The following is a 23,683-nucleotide window of genomic DNA, read 5'->3' as shown; positions in this document are numbered from 1 at the left end:
TAACAGTACTTCTCATTAACCAGTTAGTCAAGATGGCTATTAACAGTACGTCTATTAACCAGTTAGTCAAGATGGCTATTAACAGTACTTCTATTAACCAGTTAGTCAAGATGGCTATTAACAGTACTTCTATTAACCAGTTAGTCAAGATGGCTATTAACAGTACTTCTATTAACCAGTTAGTCAAGATGGCTATTAACAGTACTTCTATTAACCAGTTAGTCAAGATGGCTATTAACAGTACTTCATTAACCAGTTAGTCAAGATGGCTATTAACAGTACTTCCATTAACCAGTTAGTCAAGATGGCTATTAACAGTACTTCTATTAACCAGTTAGTCAACATGGCTATTAACAGTACTTCTATTAACCAGTTAGTCAAGATGGCTATTAACAGTACTTCTATTAACCAGTTAGTCAAGATGGCTATTAACAGTACGTCTATTAACCAGTTAGTCAAGATGGCTATTAACAGTACTTCTATTAACCAGTTAGTCAAGATGGCTATTAACAGTACTTCATTAACCAGTTAGTCAAGATGGCTATAACAGTATGTCTATTAACCAGTTAGTCAAGATGGCTATTAACAGTACTTCTATTAACCAGTTAGTCAAGATGGCTATTAACAGTACTTCTATTAACCAGTTAGTCAAGATGGCTATTAACAGTACTTCTATTAACCAGTTAGTCAAGATGGCTATTAACAGTACTTCCATTAACCAGTTAGTCAAGATGGCTATTAACAGTACTTCCATTAACCAGTTAGTCAAGATGGCTATTAACAGTACGTCTATTAACCAGTTAGTCAAGATGGCTATTAACAGTACTTCTATTAACCAGTTAGTCAAGATGGCTATTAACAGTACTTCTATTAACCAGCTAGTCAAGATGGCTATTAACAGTACTTCTATTAACCAGTTAGTCAAGATGGCTATTAACAGTACTTCTATTAACCAGTTAGTCAAGATGGCTATTAACAGTACTTCTATTAACCAGTTAGTCAACATGGCTATTAACAGTACTTCTATTAACCAGTTAGTCAAGATGGCTATTAACAGTACTTCCATTAACCAGTTAGTCAAGATGGCTATTAACAGTACGTCTATTAACCAGTTAGTAAAGATGGCTATAAACAGTACTTCTATTAACCAGTTAGTCAAGATGGCTATTAACAGTACTTCTATTAACCAGTTAGTCAAGATGGCTATTAACAGTACTTCTATTAACCAGTTAGTCAAGATGGCTATTAACAGTACTTCTATTAACCAGTTAGTCAAGATGGCTATTAACAGTACTTCTATTAACCAGTTAGTCAAGATGGCTATTAACAGTACTTCCATTAACCAGTTAGTCAAGATGGCTATTAACAGTACTTCCATTAACCAGTTAGTCAAGATGGCTATTAACAGTAACGTCTATTAACCAGTTAGTCCAGATGGCTATTAACAGTACTTCTATTAACCAGTTAGTCAAGATGGCTATTAACAGTACTTCTATTAACCAGTTAGTCAAGATGGCTATTAACAGTACTTCCATTAACCAGTTATTCAAGATGGCTTTTAACAGTACTTCTATTAACCAGTTAGTCAAGATGGCTATTAACAGTACTTCTATTAACCAGTTAGTCAAGATGGCTATTAACAGTACTTCTATTAACCAGTTAGTCAAGATGGCTATTAACAGTACTTCTATTAACCAGTTAGTCAAGATGGCTATTAACAGTACTTCTATTAACCAGTTAGTCAAGATGGCTATTAACAGTACTTCTATTAACCAGTTAGTCAAGATGGCTATTAACAGTACTTCTATTAACCAGTTAGTTAACTATATTAATAATGGATGATGTCAATCAGCATGACCATCTTGAAATGATTGATCCAGCTTATTTGATTGGCTCCTGTGTGTGTACCTAATGTTGTGGCCTGAGAAGAGTGGGACCAAAGAGATGACGACAACACAACAACGCTCCATCCTGCCGCCTCCCACAATGCACCTCTGCAGACACTCACAACTCAAGCACACGCACACACCCACTTACTTACTTTCAAAGTCCAGGAAAAAATGAGGACAGTTCTCCAAGTCCTTGCCAAGGACCTTGATGAGGTTCCCCATGGCTGGCGACCTGGGAGCACAAAATGCAGACAAGAATGACACGGCTGATGTAAAACATGCTGCCTATTTCATCCTCAGACATTTCCATGGCCACAGTAACCTGATCACAGTCTGCCTGCTGCACCTAATGCTGCGTACATGTTTGCTCACGTGGCCTCAGAAGCTGCCACTACATTAGGTACACCAACTCCTCGTGTGGCCTCAGAAGCTGCCACTACATTAGGTACACCAACTCCTCATGTGGCCTCAGAAGCTGCCACTGCATTAGGTACACCAACTCCTCATGTGGCCTCAGAAGCTGCCACTACATTAGGTACACCAACTCCTCATGTGGCCTCAGAAGCTGCCACTACATTAGGTACACCAACTCCTCATGTGGCCTCAGAAGCTGCCACTACATTAGGTACACCAACTCCTCATGTGGCCTCAGAAGCTGCCACTACATTAGGTACACCAACTCCTCATGTGGCCTCAGAAGCTGCCACTACATTAGGTACACCAACTCCTCATGTGGCCTCAGAAGCTGCCACTACATTAGGTACACCAACTCCTCGTGTGGCCTCAGAAGCTGCCACTACATTAGGTACACCAACTCCTCGTGTGGCCTCAGAAGCTGCCACTACATTAGGTACACCAACTCCTCACGTGGCCTCAGAAGCTGCCACTACATTAGGTACACCAACTCCTCATGTGGCCTCAGAAGCTGCCACTACATTAGGTACACCAACTCCTCATGTGGCCTCAGAAGCTGCCACTACATTAGGTACACCAACTCCTCATGTGGCCTCAGAAGCTGCCACTACATTAGGTACACCAACTCCTCATGTGGCCTCAGAAGCTGCCACTACATTAGGTACACCAACTCCTCATGTGGCCTCAGAAGCTGCCACTACATTAGGTACACCAACTCCTCGTGTGGCCTCAGAAGCTGCCACTACATTAGGTACACCAACTCCTCGTGTGGCCTCAGAAGCTGCCACTACATTAGGTACACCAACTCCTCATGTGGCCTCAGAAGCTGCCACTACATTAGGTACACCAACTCCTCGTGTGGCCTCAGAAGCTGCCACTACATTAGGTACACCAACTCCTCATGTGGCCTCAGAAGCTGCCACTACATTAGGTACACCAACTCCTCATGTGGCCTCAGAAGCTGCCACTACATTAGGTACACCAACTCCTCATGTGGCCTCAGAAGCTGCCACTACATTAGGTACACCAACTCGGGACATTTGGCCATCCATTTGCCTTCTTGAAGCGTTACATGGATTCAATGATTTAACATGTCAATAAACTTCTCAATCAATCCATTAATCAATGATTTCATTGATACACAACAAGCAACTCAAACATTCTGAATATGATTTCACCAAATGAAAAAACAAAACAATTTGTCCAACACAACATATATAAATAAGTAAGGGTAATAGAACTAAGCCAATAAGATTCCACATTGCCGTTAGCAACAACACAAAAACACAATGACATTTTTCCATGACAGTAATAAAGTCATGCAATTTGTGTCTCTGCTCCTTGGAAAGGCAACATTCAATTGTACAACATAAAGAACTGCAGTGCATTTTTCCCCACAAAGAAATCCTAACAGTGAACTTTGTTACTTTTGCCTCCAGATGAACCAAGAAGGTAAACATCAACTACACATGCTGTTGTCAACTTCTTGCGCCCTAAGGTCTTTTCTTTCTCGCGCTTCCTCGTCAGTCCTGTGGCTTGCTGAGGTCGCCGCTAATAACACCCGGTCTCGGCCGAGCAGCACAAGCAGATTTGTACTACTTCATGTTAGTGAATTGTAGGCCGACTTATCACGTGTTACTGTGTTGAAGTTTGTCTTCTCCTTAAATTCCTGCACAACACGTTTTGCAAAGTACGAGTGAAATGTCGTCTTCTGACATGCTAAAGAAAGCCCACATTGGTGACATGATGCGTTTCTCTGCACACACGCAGTACCACAACATCACAAATAAGCCACCATACCATAGGGCTGCTTTTCTTAACCCAATTGACCTTGGGCCCAACTTTTTCACTACAGAGGGACCCTCAAACTGAATTACTCTTGATTTGAATGGTATTCAATAATGATATGCAAGTATGTCTTAATCACTAATATTATTTAACACATAAACCTTAGGCTTAGGTCAGGCTGATTAGAAAAATAAATACTAACTAAATACACTGCAAAAGAAAGAACTCTTTAATAACTGTCGAAAAATAATTGAACTTAAAATGATGCTGTGCTAAAATTAAACAAAATGTACAAATGTGTTTTAACGAAACTATCAATAGAATTAAAGTGCAAATAAAAATACATCTTCAGCACTTCAGTCATCATTTCTGCACTAAACAAACTTCTTCTGTTTGTTTGAGATTGTCATTACTGCCACAAGAGGTGGGAAAGTGTATTGCGGCCCATACGGACCACAGCTGAGAAAAATATGTTTTTTTGCCGGCCCTATGGCTCAGAAACAGTGGCGTAGGAGACGGGAGGGGCTGAGGCCCAGACCACAACAGAGAGACCGAGGACAAACACAGAGAGGATACACCTTTATTATTATCTGCTCACTTGAATTGAAAAGAATGAGCTATTATTGGTCGATAATATGGTGCATCCCTAACCAGAAGTCTGCGATATTACCATTGCAGACATAAGTTATGTCTCATAATGGGCAGAAGACATAAGTTATGTCTCATAATGGGCAGAAGACATAAGTTATGTCTCATAATGGAGTGCAGTTCCTTAAGAAAATAGGAAGTCAACCTTATTTCATTTGCTTAATAAACAAAAGTTTAGTGTAAACCCACTGAGGAAATGAAAGTGTCTGCTTCCTTAAAAGGAGCAGGGCACAAACGTTGCTCTTTTTGCAATAACACCATTTTTACAGAGCAGGTGTGACGCTTGCTTCAAGTGACGGCCATCATTTGGCGCGTTGCCAAGATGCGGAAAGTCAACGTGCAGGTGAAAAGGTATTTGACGGCTCAAATAAATGAAAGACGAGTGTCGCTAGGAAGGCCACCAAAACCTAGGGAAGGCTGTGCAAAACGAAACTAAACTGATCAGGGTATAGTCAAAATGGAATGCTGGAGAACAGCAAAAACTGACGAGTGAAAAGGAGAAGCGTCCACAACGTGTCAACATACATGAAGAAATGCTTTGACAAAGGCTCAAGTCAAATAGTTGTATTTACAAAATGAAAAGAGCTGGGAGGAGAAGAGGCTCAGAGTGAAGCAGGAACACAAACAAAACAGGAAGAAGGAGCAAAATAAGAGCGCTAAAGCGGAACTAAGAAAGTAAACACAGGAAAACAATACGAGGCTCAGATCATGACACTCAGCAGACGAGTTGAGACTGAACCAGCAGCGCCATGTCGTGCTTGATGGCAACTTTACCTGTCATGTAACACTTTACCTGTCATGTAACACTTTACCTGTCATGTAACACTTTACCTGTCATGTAACACTTTACCTGTCATTCACCATCCTCATGTAACACAGGCTTTTCTTTTTTCATGCATTCTAAGTTGTAAAATAGGGCAAGCAGGAGGTGGCTAACAATGCAGCTAATGGGAGTAGACTATGGTCTCAATCAACAAATACAACTATTTTGCAAAGTTGCTTCAAACTACAAACCCCGTTTCCATATGAGTTGGGAAATGGTGTTAGATGTAAATATAAACGGAATACAATGATTTGCAAATCCTTTTCAAGCCATATTCAGTTGAATATGCTACAAAGACAACATATTTCATGTTCAAACTCATAAACTTTATTTTTTGCAAATAATAATTAAGTTAGAATGTCATGGCTGCAACACGTGCCAAAGTAGTTGGGAAAGGGCATGTTCACCACTGTGTTACATGGCCTTTCCTTTGAACAACACTCAGTTTTGGTTTGGGAAGTGAGGAGACACATTTTGGAAGTGGAATTCTTTCCCATTCTTGCTTGATGTACAGCTTAAGTTGTTCAACAGTCCGGGGGTCTCCCTTCTGCTATTTTAGGTGCCACACATTTTCAATGTCTGGACTACAGGCAGGCCAGTCTAGTACCCACACTCTTTTACTATGAAGCCATGATGATGTAACACCTGGCTTGGCATTGTCTTGCTGAAATAAGCAGGGGCGTCCATGGTAACGTTGCTTGGATGGCAACATATGTTGCTCCAAAAGCTGTATGTACCTTTCAGCATTAATGGTGCCTTCACAGATGTGTAAGTTACCCATGTCTTGGCCACTAATACACCCCCATACCATCACACATGCTGCCTTTTACACTTTCACCCTAGAACAATCCGGATGGTTCTTTTCCTCTTTGGTCCGGAGGACACGACGTCCACAGTTTCCAAAAACAATTTGAAATGTGGACTCGTCAGACCACAGAACACTTTTCCACTTTGTATCAGTCCATCTTAGATGAGCTCGGCGTTTCTGGGTGTTGTTGATAAACGGTTTTGGCCTTGCATAGGAGAGTTTTAACTTGCACTTACAGATGTAGCGACCAACTGTAGTTACTGACAGTGGCTTTCTGAAGTGTTCCATGTGGTGATATCCTTTACACACTGATGTGGCTTGTTGATGCAGTACAGCCTGAGGGATGGAAGGTCACGGGCTTAGCTGCTTACCTGCAGTGATTTCTCCACATTCTCTGAACCCTTTGATGATATTACGGAGCGTAGATGGTGAAATCCCTCAATTCCTTGCAATAGCTGCTTGAGAAAGGTTGTTCTTAAACTGTTCAACAATTTGCTCAGGCATTTGTTGACAAAGTGGTGACCCTCGCCCCATCCTTGTTTGTGAATGACTGAGCATTTCATGGAATCTACTTTTATACCCAATCATGGCACCCACCTGTTCCCAATTAGCCTATGTTGTCTCTGTAGCATATTCAACTGAATATGGCTTGAAAAGGATTTGCAAATTGTTTATATTTACATGTAACACCATTTCCCAACTCACATGGAAACGGGGTTGTAAGTTCCACAGGACCTGCATGTGTAACCGAGGTTGTGTCATGTTGTTGGGATGACAAAAGGAGGACATTTGAAAGCAGTACAGTGAAGATGTTTCCAAGATGGCGCCCTCCTGCTGTGACCCAGCACGCAGTGCAGGAAGGATGAGGGAGGCTGAAGTGGAGTCCAGTGAAAAAGGAGCTGGTGGACACGTCATTAGGTACAGTGTGAAAGGTCCTAAAGAAAGATGCCTGTGCTCGTGTACCTAATGTTGTGGCCAGTGACTAGCGCAGCGTAGCCAGAGCAGCCCTCGGCTTACGGTTGCCAGGTAACCGTTGGCCTGGTGATGTGGTCTCCTCCAGGCTGGTAAAAGTCCCCAGTCAAATGATACGCAGCTGATATGATAGCGGCCATCTTTAACATCCTCGTTCTTCTCACTGTCCTTTCAGGCCACTACAGTGCATCACTTCTCTTCTTTAGTACACTGCATCACTTCTCTTCTTTAGTACAGTGCATCACTTCTCTTCTTTAGTACACTGCATCACTTCTCTTCTTTAGTACAGTGCATCACTTCTCTTCTTTAGTACAGCGCATCACTTCTCTTCTTTAGTACAGTGCATCACTTCTCTTCTTTAGTACACTGCATCACTTCTCTTCTTTAGTACACTGCATCACTTCTCTTCTTTAGTACACTGCATCACTTCTCTTCTTTAGTACAGTGCATCACTTCTCTTCTTTAGTACACTGCATCACTTCTCTTCTTTAGTACACTGCATCACTTCTCTTCTTTAGTACACTGCATCACTTCTCTTCTTTAGTGCACTGCATCACTTCTCTTCTTTAGTACACTGCATCACTTCTCTTCTTTAGTGCAGTGCATCACTTCTCTTCTTTAGTACAGTGCATCACTTCTCTTCTTTAGTACAGTGCATCACTTCTCTTCTTTAGTACACTGCATCACTTCTCTTCTTTGGTACACTGCATCACTTCTCTTCTTTAGTACAGTGCATCACTTCTCTTCTTTAGTACACTGCATCACTTCTCTTCTTTAGTACAGTGCATCACTTCTCTTCTTTAGTACACTGCATCACTTCTCTTCTTTAGTACAGTGCATCACTTCTCTTCTTTAGTACAGTGCATGACTTCTCTTCTTTAGTACAGTGCATCACTTCTCTTCTTTAGTACACTGCATCACTTCTCTTCTTTAGTACACTGCATCACTTCTCTTCTTTAGTACAGTGCATCACTTCTCTTCTTTAGTACACGGAATCACTTCTCTTCTTTAGTACAGTGCATCACTTCTCTTCTTTAGTACAGTGCATCACTTCTCTTCTTTAGTACACTGCATCACTTCTCTTCTTTAGTACACTGCATCACTTCTCTTCTTTAGTACAGTGAATCACTTCTCTTCTTTAGTACACTGCATCACTTCTCTTCTTTATTACAGTGCATCACTTCTCTTCTTTAGTACAGTGCATCACTTCTCTTCTTTAGTACAGTGCATCACTTCTCTTCTTTAGTACACTGCATCACTTCTCTTCTTTAGTGCAGTGCATCACTTCTCTTCTTTAGTACAGTGCATCACTTCTCTTCTTTAGTACAGTGCATCACTTCTCTTCTTTAGTACACTGCATCACTTCTCTTCTTTAGTACAGTGCATCACTTCTCTTCTTTAGTACACTGCATCACTTCTCTTCTTTAGTACACTGCATCACTTCTCTTCTTTAGTACAGTGCATCACTTCTCTTCTTTAGTACACTGCATCACTTCTCTTCTTTAGTACAGTGCATCACTTCTCTTCTTTAGTACAGTGCATCACTTCTCTTCTTTAGTACAGTGCATCACTTCTCTTCTTTAGTACACTGCATCACTTATCTTCTTTACTGCAGTGCATCACTTCTCTTCTTTAGTACACTGCATCACTTATCTTCTTTAGTACAGTGCATCACTTCTCTTCTTTAGTACAGTGCATCACTTCTCTTCTTTAGTACAGTGCATCACTTCTCTTCTTTAGTACACTGCATCACTTCTCTTCTTTAGTACAGTGCATCACTTCTCTTCTTTAGTACAGTGCATCACTTCTCTTCTTTAGTACACTGCATCACTTCTCTTCTTTAGTACAGTGCATCAATTCTCTTCTTTAGTACAGTGCATCACTTCTCTTCTTTAGTACAGTGCATCACTTCTCTTCTTTAGTACAGTGCATCACTTCTCTTCTTTAGTACAGTGCATCACTTCTCTTCTTTAGTACAGTGCATCACTTCTCTTCTTTAGTACACGGAATCACTTCTCTTCTTTAGTACAGTGCATCACTTCTCTTCTTTAGTACAGTGCATCACTTCTCTTCTTTAGTACACTGCATCACTTCTCTTCTTTAGTACACTGCATCACTTCTCTTCTTTAGTACAGTGCATCACTTCTCTTCTTGAGTACAGTGCATCACTTCTCTTCTTTAGTACAGTGCATCACTTCTCTTCTTTAGTACAGTGCATCACTTCTCTTCTTGAGTACAGTGCATCACTTCTCTTCTTTAGTACAGTGCATCACTTCTCTTCTTTAGTACACTGCATCACTTCTCTTCTTTAGTACACTGCATCACTTCTCTTCTTTAGTACAGTGCATCACTTCTCTTCTTTAGTACAGTGCATCACTTCTCTTCTTTAGTACACTGCATCACTTCTCTTCTTTAGTACAGTGCATCACTTCTCTTCTTTAGTACACTGCATCACTTCTCTTCTTTAGTACAGTGCATCACTTCTCTTCTTTAGTACAGTGCATCACTTCTGACCTCAAAGTGTCTGCAGGGTTCCCCCACCACTGCAATCTATCTCTGACATCATCCTCTCATTTGCATATTTACCCTGTCATATGTTTAGTGTCAGGTTCAAACACCCAACTATCTATTACACAAGACAAGAAGCAAGGAATCAGGCAGAGACAGAGTTCCATTTTGCTCATGGGGAGAAAGGTTTGGTGCTGCACACTCAGTTACAGTCTCCCACCACGCTCTAAGGTACAGCCCCCGGGCTCCTCTATTTACTCAGGAGTTCCCTAGTTAGCATCAGTGAGGCCGCCTCTAAAGGGAGTGGCCACACATATCATGCGACGCACAATATGTGATTATTCACAATGGAATGTGCTGGGGTCCTTGTGATGGCCTTGTCTCTGTTTAGTCTGCGTGCTGTGGTCTTATCTTCCTTGAGGTCCTTCAAGTCCGACCTTGGCTGTCAGCAGGCAGGGTCTGCAAACAAACTGCTGCTGCGAGGCCACTTGCAGTGGAAGATAACAAGTTGTGTGCCTTTGCACAGATAGAAAAGTACAACTTGAGCACAATTGATAATAACTATAGCAACAGCCTTTAAGCATAAGAGGCGTGTGATAACTTGCACATAATTATTCAAACAAAAATTGAAACAGAAATTGCAAATTTTCACGGTTTTTGTGTCCCAAGCCCGTGAGGGCCCAGCAGGACCCCGCTGCTCGTTGAGAAGAGCAGACCCCGCTGCTCGTTGAGAAGAGCAGTACGTCAAATGGTCTCAGAGAATGTTTTTGAAAAAGACCTTTTTGAGCTAGCTAAATACTGATCCAAGTATTATTATTCTCTTCAGTTCACGCAGATTATTTGCCTGCAAATTCCCACACTTTTTGTACAATCACAATCATTTTTGCCAATCAATTTCTCTCAAACGTGTACGTCTGATCAACACTTCTGTTTCTCTCTTGTGTCGACCAAGAAACAACAACAACAACATATATTCCATCCTCGTCCTCCCTTCCTGTCCCTGCCTACAGCGCTAAGCCTTCTGGGTAAAAACATAGACTTCCTAGTTGAGGTGTAGTTCTACTAACCCCGTTTCCATATGAGTTGGGAAATGGTGTTAGATGTAAATATAAACGGAATACAATGCTTTGCAAATCCTTTTCAAGCCATATTCAGTTGAATATGCTACAAAGACAACATACGACTGATAAACTTTTTTTTTTGTGCAAATAATCATTAACTTTATAATTTGATGGCAGCAACACGTGACAAAGAAGTTGGGAAAGGTGGCAATAAATACTGATAAAGTTGAGGAATGCTCATCAAACACTTATTTGGAACATCCCACAGGTGAACAGGCAAATTGGGAACAGGTGGGTGCCATGATTGGGTATAAAAGTAGATTCCATGAAATGCTCAGTCATTCACAAACAAGGATGGGGCGAGGGTCACCACTTTGTCAACAAATGCCTGAGCAAATTGTTGAACAGTTTAAGAACAACCTTTCTCAAGCAGCTATTGCAAGGAATTGAGGGATTTCACCATCTACGCTCCGTAATATCATCAAAGGGTTCAGAGAATGTGGAGAAATCACTGCAGGTAAGCAGCTAAGCCCGTGACCTTCCATCCCTCAGGCTGTACTGCATCAACAAGCCACATCAGTGTGTAAAGGATATCACCACATGGAACACTTCAGAAAGCCACTGTCAGTAACTACAGTTGGTCGCTACATCTGTAAGTGCAAGTTAAAACTCTCCTATGCAAGGCCAAAACCGTTTATCAACAACACCCAGAAACGCCGAGCTCATCTAAGATGGACTGATACAAAGTGGAAAAGTGTTCTGTGGTCTGATGAGTCCACATTTCAAATTGTTTTTGGAAACTGTGGACGTCGTGTCCTCCGGACCAAAGAGGAAAAGAACCATCCGGATTGTTCTAGGGTGAAAGTGTAAAAGTCAGCATGTGTGATGGTATGGGGGTGTATTAGTGGCCAAGACATGGGTAACTTACACATCTGTGAAGGCACCATTAATGCTGAAAGGTACATACAGCTTTTGGAGCAACATATGTTGCCATCCAAGCAACGTTACCATGGACGCCCCTGCTTATTTCAGCAAGACAATGCCAAGCCAGGTGTTACATCAAGGTGGCTTCATAGTAAAAGAGTGCGGGTACTAGACTGGCCTGCCTGTAGTCCAGACATTGAAAATGTGTGGCACCTGCAATAGCAGAAGGGATACCCCCGGACTGTTGAACAACTTAAGCTGTACATCAAGCAAGAATGGGAAAGAATTCCACTTCAAAAATGTGTCTCCTCACTTCCCAAACCAAAACTGAGTGTTGTTCAAAGGAAAGGCCATGTAACACAGTGGTGAACATGCCCTTTCACAACTACTTTGGCACGTGTTGCAGCCATGACATTCTAAGTTCATTATTATTTGCACAAAAAATCAAGTTTATGAGTTTGAACATGAAATATGTTGTCTTTGTAGCATATTCAACTGAATATGGCTTGGAAAGGATTTGCAAATCATTGTATTCTGTTTATATTTACATCTAACACCATTTCCCAACTCATATGGAAACGGGGTTTGTATACTTCACATGTTGTAGGACAAATTCATTTTCACTCGTACAGCTTGTGACGTTGATTTGACATTGAAATGTGCTCATTAGCCAACCAACAACCTTGGCTCAATTTACAAATACAACTATTTCACCACACTCTTTCAAAGTCTGCTTTAAAGGACTTGTGTCATCAACGTTGTATCAATGTTGTGTGCCTGCTGGCAAGTGTTGTGTTGTAGACACTGCACCATCAATGTTGTGTTGTAGACACTGCACCATCAATGTTGTGTTGTAGACACTGCACCATCAATGTTGTGTTGTAGACACTGCACCATCAATGTTGTGTTGTAGACACTGCACCATCAATGTTGTGTTGTAGACACTGCACCATCAATGTTGTGTTGTAGGCACTGCACCATCAATGTTGTGTGCCTGCTGGCAAGTGTTGTGTTGTAGACACTGCACCATCAATGTTGTGTGCCTGCTGGCAAGTGTTGTGTTGTAGACACTGCACCATCAATGTTGTGTTGTAGACACTGCACCATCAATGTTGTGTTGTAGACACTGCACCATCAATGTTGTGTTGTAGACACTGCACCATCAATGTTGTGTTGTAGACACTGCACCATCAATGTTGTGTTGTAGACACTGCACCATCAACGTTGTGTGCCTGCTGGCAAGTGTTGTGTTGTAGACACTGCACCATTAATTTTGTGTGCCTGCTGGCAAGTGTTGTGTTGTAGACACTGCACCATCAATGTTGTGTTGTAGACACTGCACCATCAATGTTGTGTACCTGCTGGCAAGTGTTGTGTTGTAGACACTGCACCATCAATGTTGTGTTGTAGACACTGCACCATCAATGTTGTGTTGTAGACACTGCACCATCAATGTTGTGTTGTAGACACTGCACCATCAATGTTGTGTTGTAGACACTGCACCATCAATGTTGTGTTGTAGACACTGCACCATCAATGTTGTGTTGTAGACACTGCACCATCAATGTTGTGTTGTAGACACTGCACTAAGAGACCAAGCAGACTCTGCAGTTAGTCAAGCAGAAGTGTCAATGAAAGTATCTGTGGGCACTTTTGACTTCTTCCACACTACACAGCTGACATTTGTAGTCCCAAGCAAGGAAGCAAGCAAGCAAGCAAACAAGCAAGGAAGGAAGGAAGGAAGCAAGCAAGCAAGCAAGCAAGCAAGCAAGCAAGCAAGCAAGCAAGGAAGGAAGGAAGGAAGGAAGCAAGCAAGCAAGCAAGCAAGAGGCCCCTTGAAAGCACAGAGTACTTCCCACATGGCGGCTGAAAGCAAAAAGCTGGCTGCAAACAGGAAGCCAAGCTGGCAAAGCGACGCTCGCGGCCTCCTTTCAGTTCTACCCTCAAAGTTACTCCTGTCTGCCCCTAAGGGCTCCTTCTGCCGCTCAGTCTATAATCTCCATGTGGAGGTCTTGTTACCCTCCGTCCTCTCCACACCCTCACATGTCACAACCAAACTCCGTCCTCTCCCCACCCTCACATGTCACAACCACCCTCCGTCCTCTCCACACCCTCACATGTCACAACCACCCTCCGTCCTCTCCACACCCTCACATGTCATAACCAACCTCCGTCCTCTCCACACCCTCACATGTCACAACCAACCTCCGTCCTCTCCACACCCTCACATGTCACAACCACCCTCCGTCCTCTCCACACCCTCACATGTCACAACCAACCTCCGTCCTCTCCACACCCTCACATGTCACAACCACCCTCCGTCCTCTCCACACCCTCACATGTCACAACCACCCTCCGTCCTCTCCACACCCTCACATGTCACAACCACCCTCCGTCCTCTCCACACCCTCACATGTCACAACCACCCTCCGTCCTCTCCACACCCTCACATGTCACAACCACCCTCCGTCCTCTCCACACCCTCACATGTCACAACCACCCTCCGTCCTCTCCACACCCTCACATGTCATAACCAACCTCCGTCCTCTCCACACCCTCACATGTCACAACCAACCTCCGTCCTCTCCACACCCTCACATGTCACAACCACCCTCCGTCCTCTCCACACCCTCACATGTCACAACCAACCTCCGTCCTCTCCACACCCTCACATGTCACAACCACCCTCCGTCCTCTCCACACCCTCACATGTCACAACCACCCTCCGTCCTCTCCACACCCTCACATGTCACAACCAACCTCCGTCCTCTCCACACCCTCACATGTCACAACCAACCTTCGTCCTCTCCACACCCTCACATGTCACAACCACCCTCCGTCCTCTCCACACCCTCACATGTCATAACCAACCTCCGTCCTCTCCACACCCTCACATGTCACAACCAACCTCCGTCCTCTCCACACCCTCACATGTCACAACCACCCTCCGTCCTCTCCACACCCTCACATGTCACAACCAACCTCCGTCCTCTCCACACCCTCACATGTCACAACCAACCTCCGTCCTCTCCACACCCTCACATGTCACAACCACCCTCCGTCCTCTCCACACCCTCACATGTCACAACCAACCTCCGTCCTCTCCACACCCTCACATGTCACAACCACCCTCCGTCCTCTCCACACCCTCACATGTCACAACCACCCTCCGTCCTCTCCACACCCTCACATGTCACAACCACCCTCCGTCCTCTCCACACCCTCACATGTCATAACCAACCTCCGTCCTCTCCACACCCTCACATGTCACAACCAACCTCCGTCCTCTCCACACCCTCACATGTCACAACCACCCTCCGTCCTCTCCCCACCCTCACATGTCACAACCACCCTCCGTCCTCTCCACACCCTCACATGTCACAACCACCCTCCGTCCTCTCCACACCCTCACATGTCATAACCAACCTCCGTCCTCTCCACACCCTCACATGTCACAACCAACCTCCGTCCTCTCCACACCCTCACATGTCACAACCACCCTCCGTCCTCTCCACACCCTCACATGTCACAACCAACCTCCGTCCTCTCCACACCCTCACATGTCACAACCACCCTCCGTCCTCTCCACACCCTCACATGTCACAACCACCCTCCGTCCTCTCCACACCCTCACATGTCACAACCACCCTCCGTCCTCTCCACACCCTCACATGTCATAACCAACCTCCGTCCTCTCCACACCCTCACATGTCACAACCAACCTCCGTCCTCTCCACACCCTCACATGTCACAACCACCCTCCGTCCTCTCCACACCCTCACATGTCATAACCAACCTCCGTCCTCTCCACACCCTCACATGTCACAACCAACCTCCGTCCTCTCCACACCCTCACATGTCACAACCACCCTCCGTCCTCTCCACACCCTCACATGTCACAACCAACCTCCGTCCTCTCCACACCCTCACATGTCACAACCACCCTCCGTCCTCTCCACACCCTCACATGTCACAACCACCCTCCGTCCTCTCCACACCCTCACATGTCACAACCAACCTCCGTCCTCTCCACACCCTCACATGTCACAACCAACCTTCGTCCTCTCCACACCCTCACATGTCACAACCACCCTCCGTCCTCTCCACACCCTCACATGTCATAACCAACCTCCGTCCTCTCCACACCCTCACATGTCACAACCAACCTCCGTCCTCTCCACACCCTCACATGTCACAACCACCCTCCGTCCTCTCCACACCCTCACATGTCACAACCAACCTCCGTCCTCTCCACACCCTCACATGTCACAACCACCCTCCGTCCTCTCCACACCCTCACATGTCACAACCACCCTCCGTCCTCTCCACACCCTCACATGTCACAACCACCCTCCGTCCTCTCCACACCCTCACATGTCACAACCACCCTCCGTCCTCTCCACACCCTCACATGTCACAACCACCCTCCGTCCTCTCCACACCCTCACATGTCACAACCACCCTCCGTCCTCTCCACACCCTCACATGTCATAACCAACCTCCGTCCTCTCCACACCCTCACATGTCACAACCAACCTCCGTCCTCTCCACACCCTCACATGTCACAACCACCCTCCGTCCTCTCCACACCCTCACATGTCACAACCAACCTCCGTCCTCTCCACACCCTCACATGTCACAACCACCCTCCGTCCTCTCCACACCCTCACATGTCACAACCACCCTCCGTCCTCTCCACACCCTCACATGTCACAACCAACCTCCGTCCTCTCCACACCCTCACATGTCACAACCAACCTTCGTCCTCTCCACACCCTCACATGTCACAACCACCCTCCGTCCTCTCCACACCCTCACATGTCATAACCAACCTCCGTCCTCTCCACACCCTCACATGTCACAACCAACCTCCGTCCTCTCCACACCCTCACATGTCACAACCACCCTCCGTCCTCTCCACACCCTCACATGTCACAACCAACCTCCGTCCTCTCCACACCCTCACATGTCACAACCACCCTCCGTCCTCTCCACACCCTCACATGTCACAACCACCCTCCGTCCTCTCCACACCCTCACATGTCACAACCACCCTCCGTCCTCTCCACACCCTCACATGTCACAACCACCCTCCGTCCTCTCCACACCCTCACATGTCACAACCACCCTCCGTCCTCTCCACACCCTCACATGTCACAACCACCCTCCGTCCTCTCCACACCCTCACATGTCATAACCAACCTCCGTCCTCTCCACACCCTCACATGTCACAACCAACCTCCGTCCTCTCCACACCCTCACATGTCACAACCACCCTCCGTCCTCTCCACACCCTCACATGTCACAACCAACCTCCGTCCTCTCCACACCCTCACATGTCACAACCACCCTCCGTCCTCTCCACACCCTCACATGTCACAACCACCCTCCGTCCTCTCCACACCCTCACATGTCACAACCAACCTCCGTCCTCTCCACACCCTCACATGTCACAACCAACCTTCGTCCTCTCCACACCCTCACATGTCACAACCACCCTCCGTCCTCTCCACACCCTCACATGTCAAAACCAACCTCCGTCCTCTCCACACCCTCACATGTCACAACCAACCTCCGTCCTCTCCACACCCTCACATGTCACAAACACCCTCCGTCCTCTCCACACCCTCACATGTCACAACCAACCTCCGTCCTCTCCACACCCTCACATGTCACAACCACCCTCCGTCCTCTCCACACCCTCACATGTCACAACCACCCTCCGTCCTCTCCACACCCTCACATGTCACAACCAACCTCCGTCCTCTCCACACCCTCACATGTCACAACCAACCTCCGTCCTCTCCACACCCTCACATGTCACAACCACCCTCCGTCCTCTCCACACCCTCACATGTCATAACCAACCTCCGTCCTCTCCACACCCTCACATGTCACAACCAACCTCCGTCCTCTCCACACCCTCACATGTCACAACCACCCTCCGTCCTCTCCACACCCTCACATGTCACAACCAACCTCTGTCCTCTCCACACCCTCACATGTCACAACCACCCTCCGTCCTCTCCACACCCTCACATGTCACAACCACCCTCCGTCCTCTCCACACCCTCACATGTCACAACCAACCTCCGTCCTCTCCACACCCTCACATGTCACAACCAACCTCCGTCCTCTCCACACCCTCACATGTCACAACCAACCTCCGTCCTCTCCACACCCTCACATGTCACAACCACCCTCCGTCCTCTCCACACCTTCTCATGTCACAACCACCCTCCGTCCTCTCCACACCCTCACATGTCACAACCAACCTCCGTCCTCTCCACACCCTCACATGTCACAACCACCCTCCGTCCTCTCCACACCCTCACATGTCACAACCACCCTCCGTCCTCTCCACACCCTCACATGTCACAACCAACCTCCGTCCTCTCCACACCCTCACATGTCACAACCAACCTCCGTCCTCTCCACACCCTCACATGTCACAACCACCCTCCGTCCTCTCCACACCCTCACATGTCACAACCAACCTCCGTCCTCTCCACACCCTCACATGTCACAACCACCCTCCGTCCTCTCCACACCCTCACATGTCACAACCACCCTCCGTCCTCTCCACACCCTCACATGTCACAACCACCCTCCGTCCTCTCCACACCCTCACATGTCACAACCACCCTCCGTCCTCTCCACACCCTCACATGTCACAACCACCCTCCGTCCTCTCCACACCCTCACATGTCACAACCACCCTCCGTCCTCTCCACACCCTCACATGTCATAACCAACCTCCGTCCTCTCCACACCCTCACATGTCACAACCAACCTCCGTCCTCTCCACACCCTCACATGTCACAACCACCCTCCGTCCTCTCCACACCCTCACATGTCACAACCAACCTCCGTCCTCTCCACACCCTCACATGTCACAACCACCCTCCGTCCTCTCCACACCCTCACATGTCACAACCACCCTCCGTCCTCTCCACACCCTCACATGTCACAACCAACCTCCGTCCTCTCCACACCCTCACATGTCACAACCAACCTTCGTCCTCTCCACACCCTCACATGTCACAACCACCCTCCGTCCTCTCCACACCCTCACATGTCATAACCAACCTCCGTCCTCTCCACACCCTCACATGTCACAACCAACCTCCGTCCTCTCCACACCCTCACATGTCACAACCACCCTCCGTCCTCTCCACACCCTCACATGTCACAACCAACCTCCGTCCTCTCCACACCCTCACATGTCACAACCAACCTCCGTCCTCTCCACACCCTCACATGTCACAACCACCCTCCGTCCTCTCCACACCCTCACATGTCACAACCAACCTCCGTCCTCTCCACACCCTCACATGTCACAACCACCCTCCGTCCTCTCCACACCCTCACATGTCACAACCACCCTCCGTCCTCTCCACACCCTCACATGTCACAACCACCCTCCGTCCTCTCCACACCCTCACATGTCATAACCAACCTCCGTCCTCTCCACACCCTCACATGTCACAACCAACCTCCGTCCTCTCCACACCCTCACATGTCACAACCACCCTCCGTCCTCTCCCACCCTCACATGTCACAACCACCCTCCGTCCTCTCCACACCCTCACATGTCACAACCACCCTCCGTCCTCTCCACACCCTCACATGTCATAACCAACCTCCGTCCTCTCCACACCCTCACATGTCACAACCAACCTCCGTCCTCTCCACACCCTCACATGTCACAACCACCCTCCGTCCTCTCCACACCCTCACATGTCACAACCAACCTCCGTCCTCTCCACACCCTCACATGTCACAACCACCCTCCGTCCTCTCCACACCCTCACATGTCACAACCACCCTCCGTCCTCTCCACACCCTCACATGTCACAACCACCCTCCGTCCTCTCCACACCCTCACATGTCATAACCAACCTCCGTCCTCTCCACACCCTCACATGTCACAACCAACCTCCGTCCTCTCCACACCCTCACATGTCACAACCACCCTCCGTCCTCTCCACACCCTCACATGTCATAACCAACCTCCGTCCTCTCCACACCCTCACATGTCACAACCACCTCCGTCCTCTCCACACCCTCACATGTCACAACCACCCTCCGTCCTCTCCACACCCTCACATGTCACAACCAACCTCCGTCCTCTCCACACCCTCACATGTCACAACCACCCTCCGTCCTCTCCACACCCTCACATGTCACAACCACCCTCCGTCCTCTCCACACCCTCACATGTCACAACCAACCTCCGTCCTCTCCACACCCTCACATGTCACAACCAACCTTCGTCCTCTCCACACCCTCACATGTCACAACCACCCTCCGTCCTCTCCCACACCCTCACATGTCATAACCAACCTCCGTCCTCTCCACACCCTCACATGTCACAACCAACCTCCGTCCTCTCCACACCCTCACATGTCACAACCACCCTCCGTCCTCTCCACACCCTCACATGTCACAACCAACCTCCGTCCTCTCCACACCCTCACATGTCACAACCACCCTCCGTCCTCTCCACACCCTCACATGTCACAACCACCCTCCGTCCTCTCCACACCCTCACATGTCACAACCACCCTCCGTCCTCTCCACACCCTCACATGTCACAACCACCCTCCGTCCTCTCCACACCCTCACATGTCACAACCACCCTCCGTCCTCTCCACACCCTCACATGTCACAACCACCCTCCGTCCTCTCCACACCCTCACATGTCATAACCAACCTCCGTCCTCTCCACACCCTCACATGTCACAACCAACCTCCGTCCTCTCCACACCCTCACATGTCACAACCACCCTCCGTCCTCTCCACACCCTCACATGTCACAACCAACCTCCGTCCTCTCCACACCCTCACATGTCACAACCACCCTCCGTCCTCTCCACACCCTCACATGTCACAACCACCCTCCGTCCTCTCCACACCCTCACATGTCCAACCAACCTCCGTCCTCTCCACACCCTCACATGTCACAACCAACCTTCGTCCTCTCCACACCCTCACATGTCACAACCACCCTCCGTCCTCTCCACACCCTCACATGTCATAACCAACCTCCGTCCTCTCCACACCCTCACATGTCACAACCAACCTCCGTCCTCTCCACACCCTCACATGTCACAACCACCCTCCGTCCTCTCCACACCCTCACATGTCACAACCAACCTCCGTCCTCTCCACACCCTCACATGTCACAACCACCCTCCGTCCTCTCCACACCCTCACATGTCACAACCACCCTCCGTCCTCTCCACACCCTCACATGTCACAACCACCCTCCGTCCTCTCCACACCCTCACATGTCACAACCACCCTCCGTCCTCTCCACACCCTCACATGTCACAACCACCCTCCGTCCTCTCCACACCCTCACATGTCACAACCACCCTCCGTCCTCTCCACACCCTCACATGTCATAACCAACCTCCGTCCTCTCCACACCCTCACATGTCACAACCAACCTCCGTCCTCTCCACACCCTCACATGTCACAACCACCCTCCGTCCTCTCCACACCCTCACATGTCACAACCAACCTCCGTCCTCTCCACACCCTCACATGTCACAACCACCCTCCGTCCTCTCCACACCCTCACATGTCACAACCACCCTCCGTCCTCTCCACACCCTCACATGTCACAACCAACCTCCGTCCTCTCCACACCCTCACATGTCACAACCAACCTTCGTCCTCTCCACACCCTCACATGTCACAACCACCCTCCGTCCTCTCCACACCCTCACATGTCATAACCAACCTCCGTCCTCTCCACACCCTCACATGTCACAACCAACCTCCGTCCTCTCCACACCCTCACATGTCACAAACACCCTCCGTCCTCTCCACACCCTCACATGTCACAACCAACCTCCGTCCTCTCCACACCCTCACATGTCACAACCACCCTCCGTCCTCTCCACACCCTCACATGTCACAACCACCCTCCGTCCTCTCCACACCCTCACATGTCACAACCAACCTCCGTCCTCTCCACACCCTCACATGTCACAACCAACCTCCGTCCTCTCCACACCCTCACATGTCACAACCACCCTCCGTCCTCTCCACACCCTCACATGTCATAACCAACCTCCGTCCTCTCCACACCCTCACATGTCACAACCAACCTCCGTCCTCTCCACACCCTCACATGTCACAACCACCCTCCGTCCTCTCCACACCCTCACATGTCACAACCAACCTCTGTCCTCTCCACACCCTCACATGTCACAACCACCCTCCGTCCTCTCCACACCCTCACATGTCACAACCACCCTCCGTCCTCTCCACACCCTCACATGTCACAACCAACCTCCGTCCTCTCCACACCCTCACATGTCACAACCAACCTCCGTCCTCTCCACACCCTCACATGTCACAACCAACCTCCGTCCTCTCCACACCCTCACATGTCACAACCACCCTCCGTCCTCTCCACACCTTCTCATGTCACAACCACCCTCCGTCCTCTCCACACCCTCACATGTCACAACCAACCTCCGTCCTCTCCACACCCTCACATGTCACAACCACCCTCCGTCCTCTCCACACCCTCACATGTCACAACCACCCTCCGTCCTCTCCACACCCTCACATGTCACAACCAACCTCCGTCCTCTCCACACCCTCACATGTCACAACCAACCTCCGTCCTCTCCACACCCTCACATGTCACAACCACCCTCCGTCCTCTCCACACCCTCACATGTCACAACCAACCTCCGTCCTCTCCACACCCTCACATGTCACAACCACCCTCCGTCCTCTCCACACCCTCACATGTCACAACCACCCTCCGTCCTCTCCACACCCTCACATGTCACAACCAACCACCGTGATTACCTTTGCTTGTGTGAACTCCTGCAGGACTCTTCACCACATCAACTTGTCAGCTCCACACGCTGGTCGAGCGTCAGCAGCCGCCACCTGACAGTCAGACAGACAGCACACAGTCAGACAGACAGCACACAGTCAGACAGACAACAGACAGTCAGACAGACAGCACACAGTCAGACAAACAACAGACAGTCAGACAGACAGCACACAGTCAGACAGACAACAGACAGTCAGACAGACAGCACACAGTCAGACAGACAGCACACAGTCAGACAGACAACAGACAGTCAGACAGACAGCACACAGTCAGACAGACAACAGACAGTCAGACAGACAGCACACAGTCAGACAGACAGCACACAGTCAGACAGACAACAGACAGTCAGACAGACAACAGACAGTCAGACAGACAGCACACAGTCAGACAGACAACAGACAGTCAGACAGACAGCACACAGTCAGACAGACAACAGACAGTCAGACAGACAGCACACAGTCAGACAGACAACAGACATTCAGACAGACAGCACACAGTCAGACAGACAGCACACAGTCAGACAGACAGCACACAGTCAGACAGACAGCACACAGTCAGACAGACAACAGACATTCAGACAGACAGCACACAGTCAGACAGACAGCACACAGTCAGACAGACAGCACACAGTCAGACAGACAACAGACAGTCAGACAGACAGCACACAGTCAGACAGACAACAGACATTCAGACAGACAGCACACAGTCAGACAGACAGCACACAGTCAGACAGACAGCACACAGTCAGACAGACAGCACACAGTCAGACAGACAACAGACAGTCAGACAGACAGCACACAGTCAGACAGACAACAGACAGTCAGACAGACAGCACACAGTCAGACAGACAACAGACAGGCAGACAGACAGCACACAGTCAGACAGACAGCACACAGTCAGACAGACAGCACACAGTCAGACAGACAGCACACAGTCAGACAGACAACAGACAGTCAGACAGGAAACCAGGCTGTTGTTTGC

General features: G+C 48.1%; 1 long non-coding RNA gene across 1 annotated transcript in view; it reads right to left on the bottom strand.

Annotated features, from left to right (window-relative positions):
* Window positions 1-2,062: 2,062 nt before the first annotated feature.
* LOC133645438 (uncharacterized) overlaps window positions 2,063-23,683 on the bottom strand; it is a 45,663-nt gene continuing 24,042 nt past the window's right edge. Inside the window, exons 2-3 of the long non-coding RNA XR_009825113.1 lie at window positions 22,672-22,755; window positions 2,063-2,121 (exon numbers count right to left, since the gene is read on the bottom strand). This is a non-coding gene — a long non-coding RNA (uncharacterized LOC133645438). The remainder of the gene's footprint in view (window positions 2,122-22,671; window positions 22,756-23,683) is intronic.

This window comes from Entelurus aequoreus, unplaced genomic scaffold (genome assembly GCF_033978785.1).
Source record: "Entelurus aequoreus isolate RoL-2023_Sb unplaced genomic scaffold, RoL_Eaeq_v1.1 HiC_scaffold_81, whole genome shotgun sequence".
NCBI lineage: Eukaryota > Metazoa > Chordata > Actinopteri > Syngnathiformes > Syngnathidae > Entelurus > Entelurus aequoreus.
Note: the sequence above shows the minus strand (reverse complement) of the source record. Positions and strands in the feature narration are given on the sequence as shown.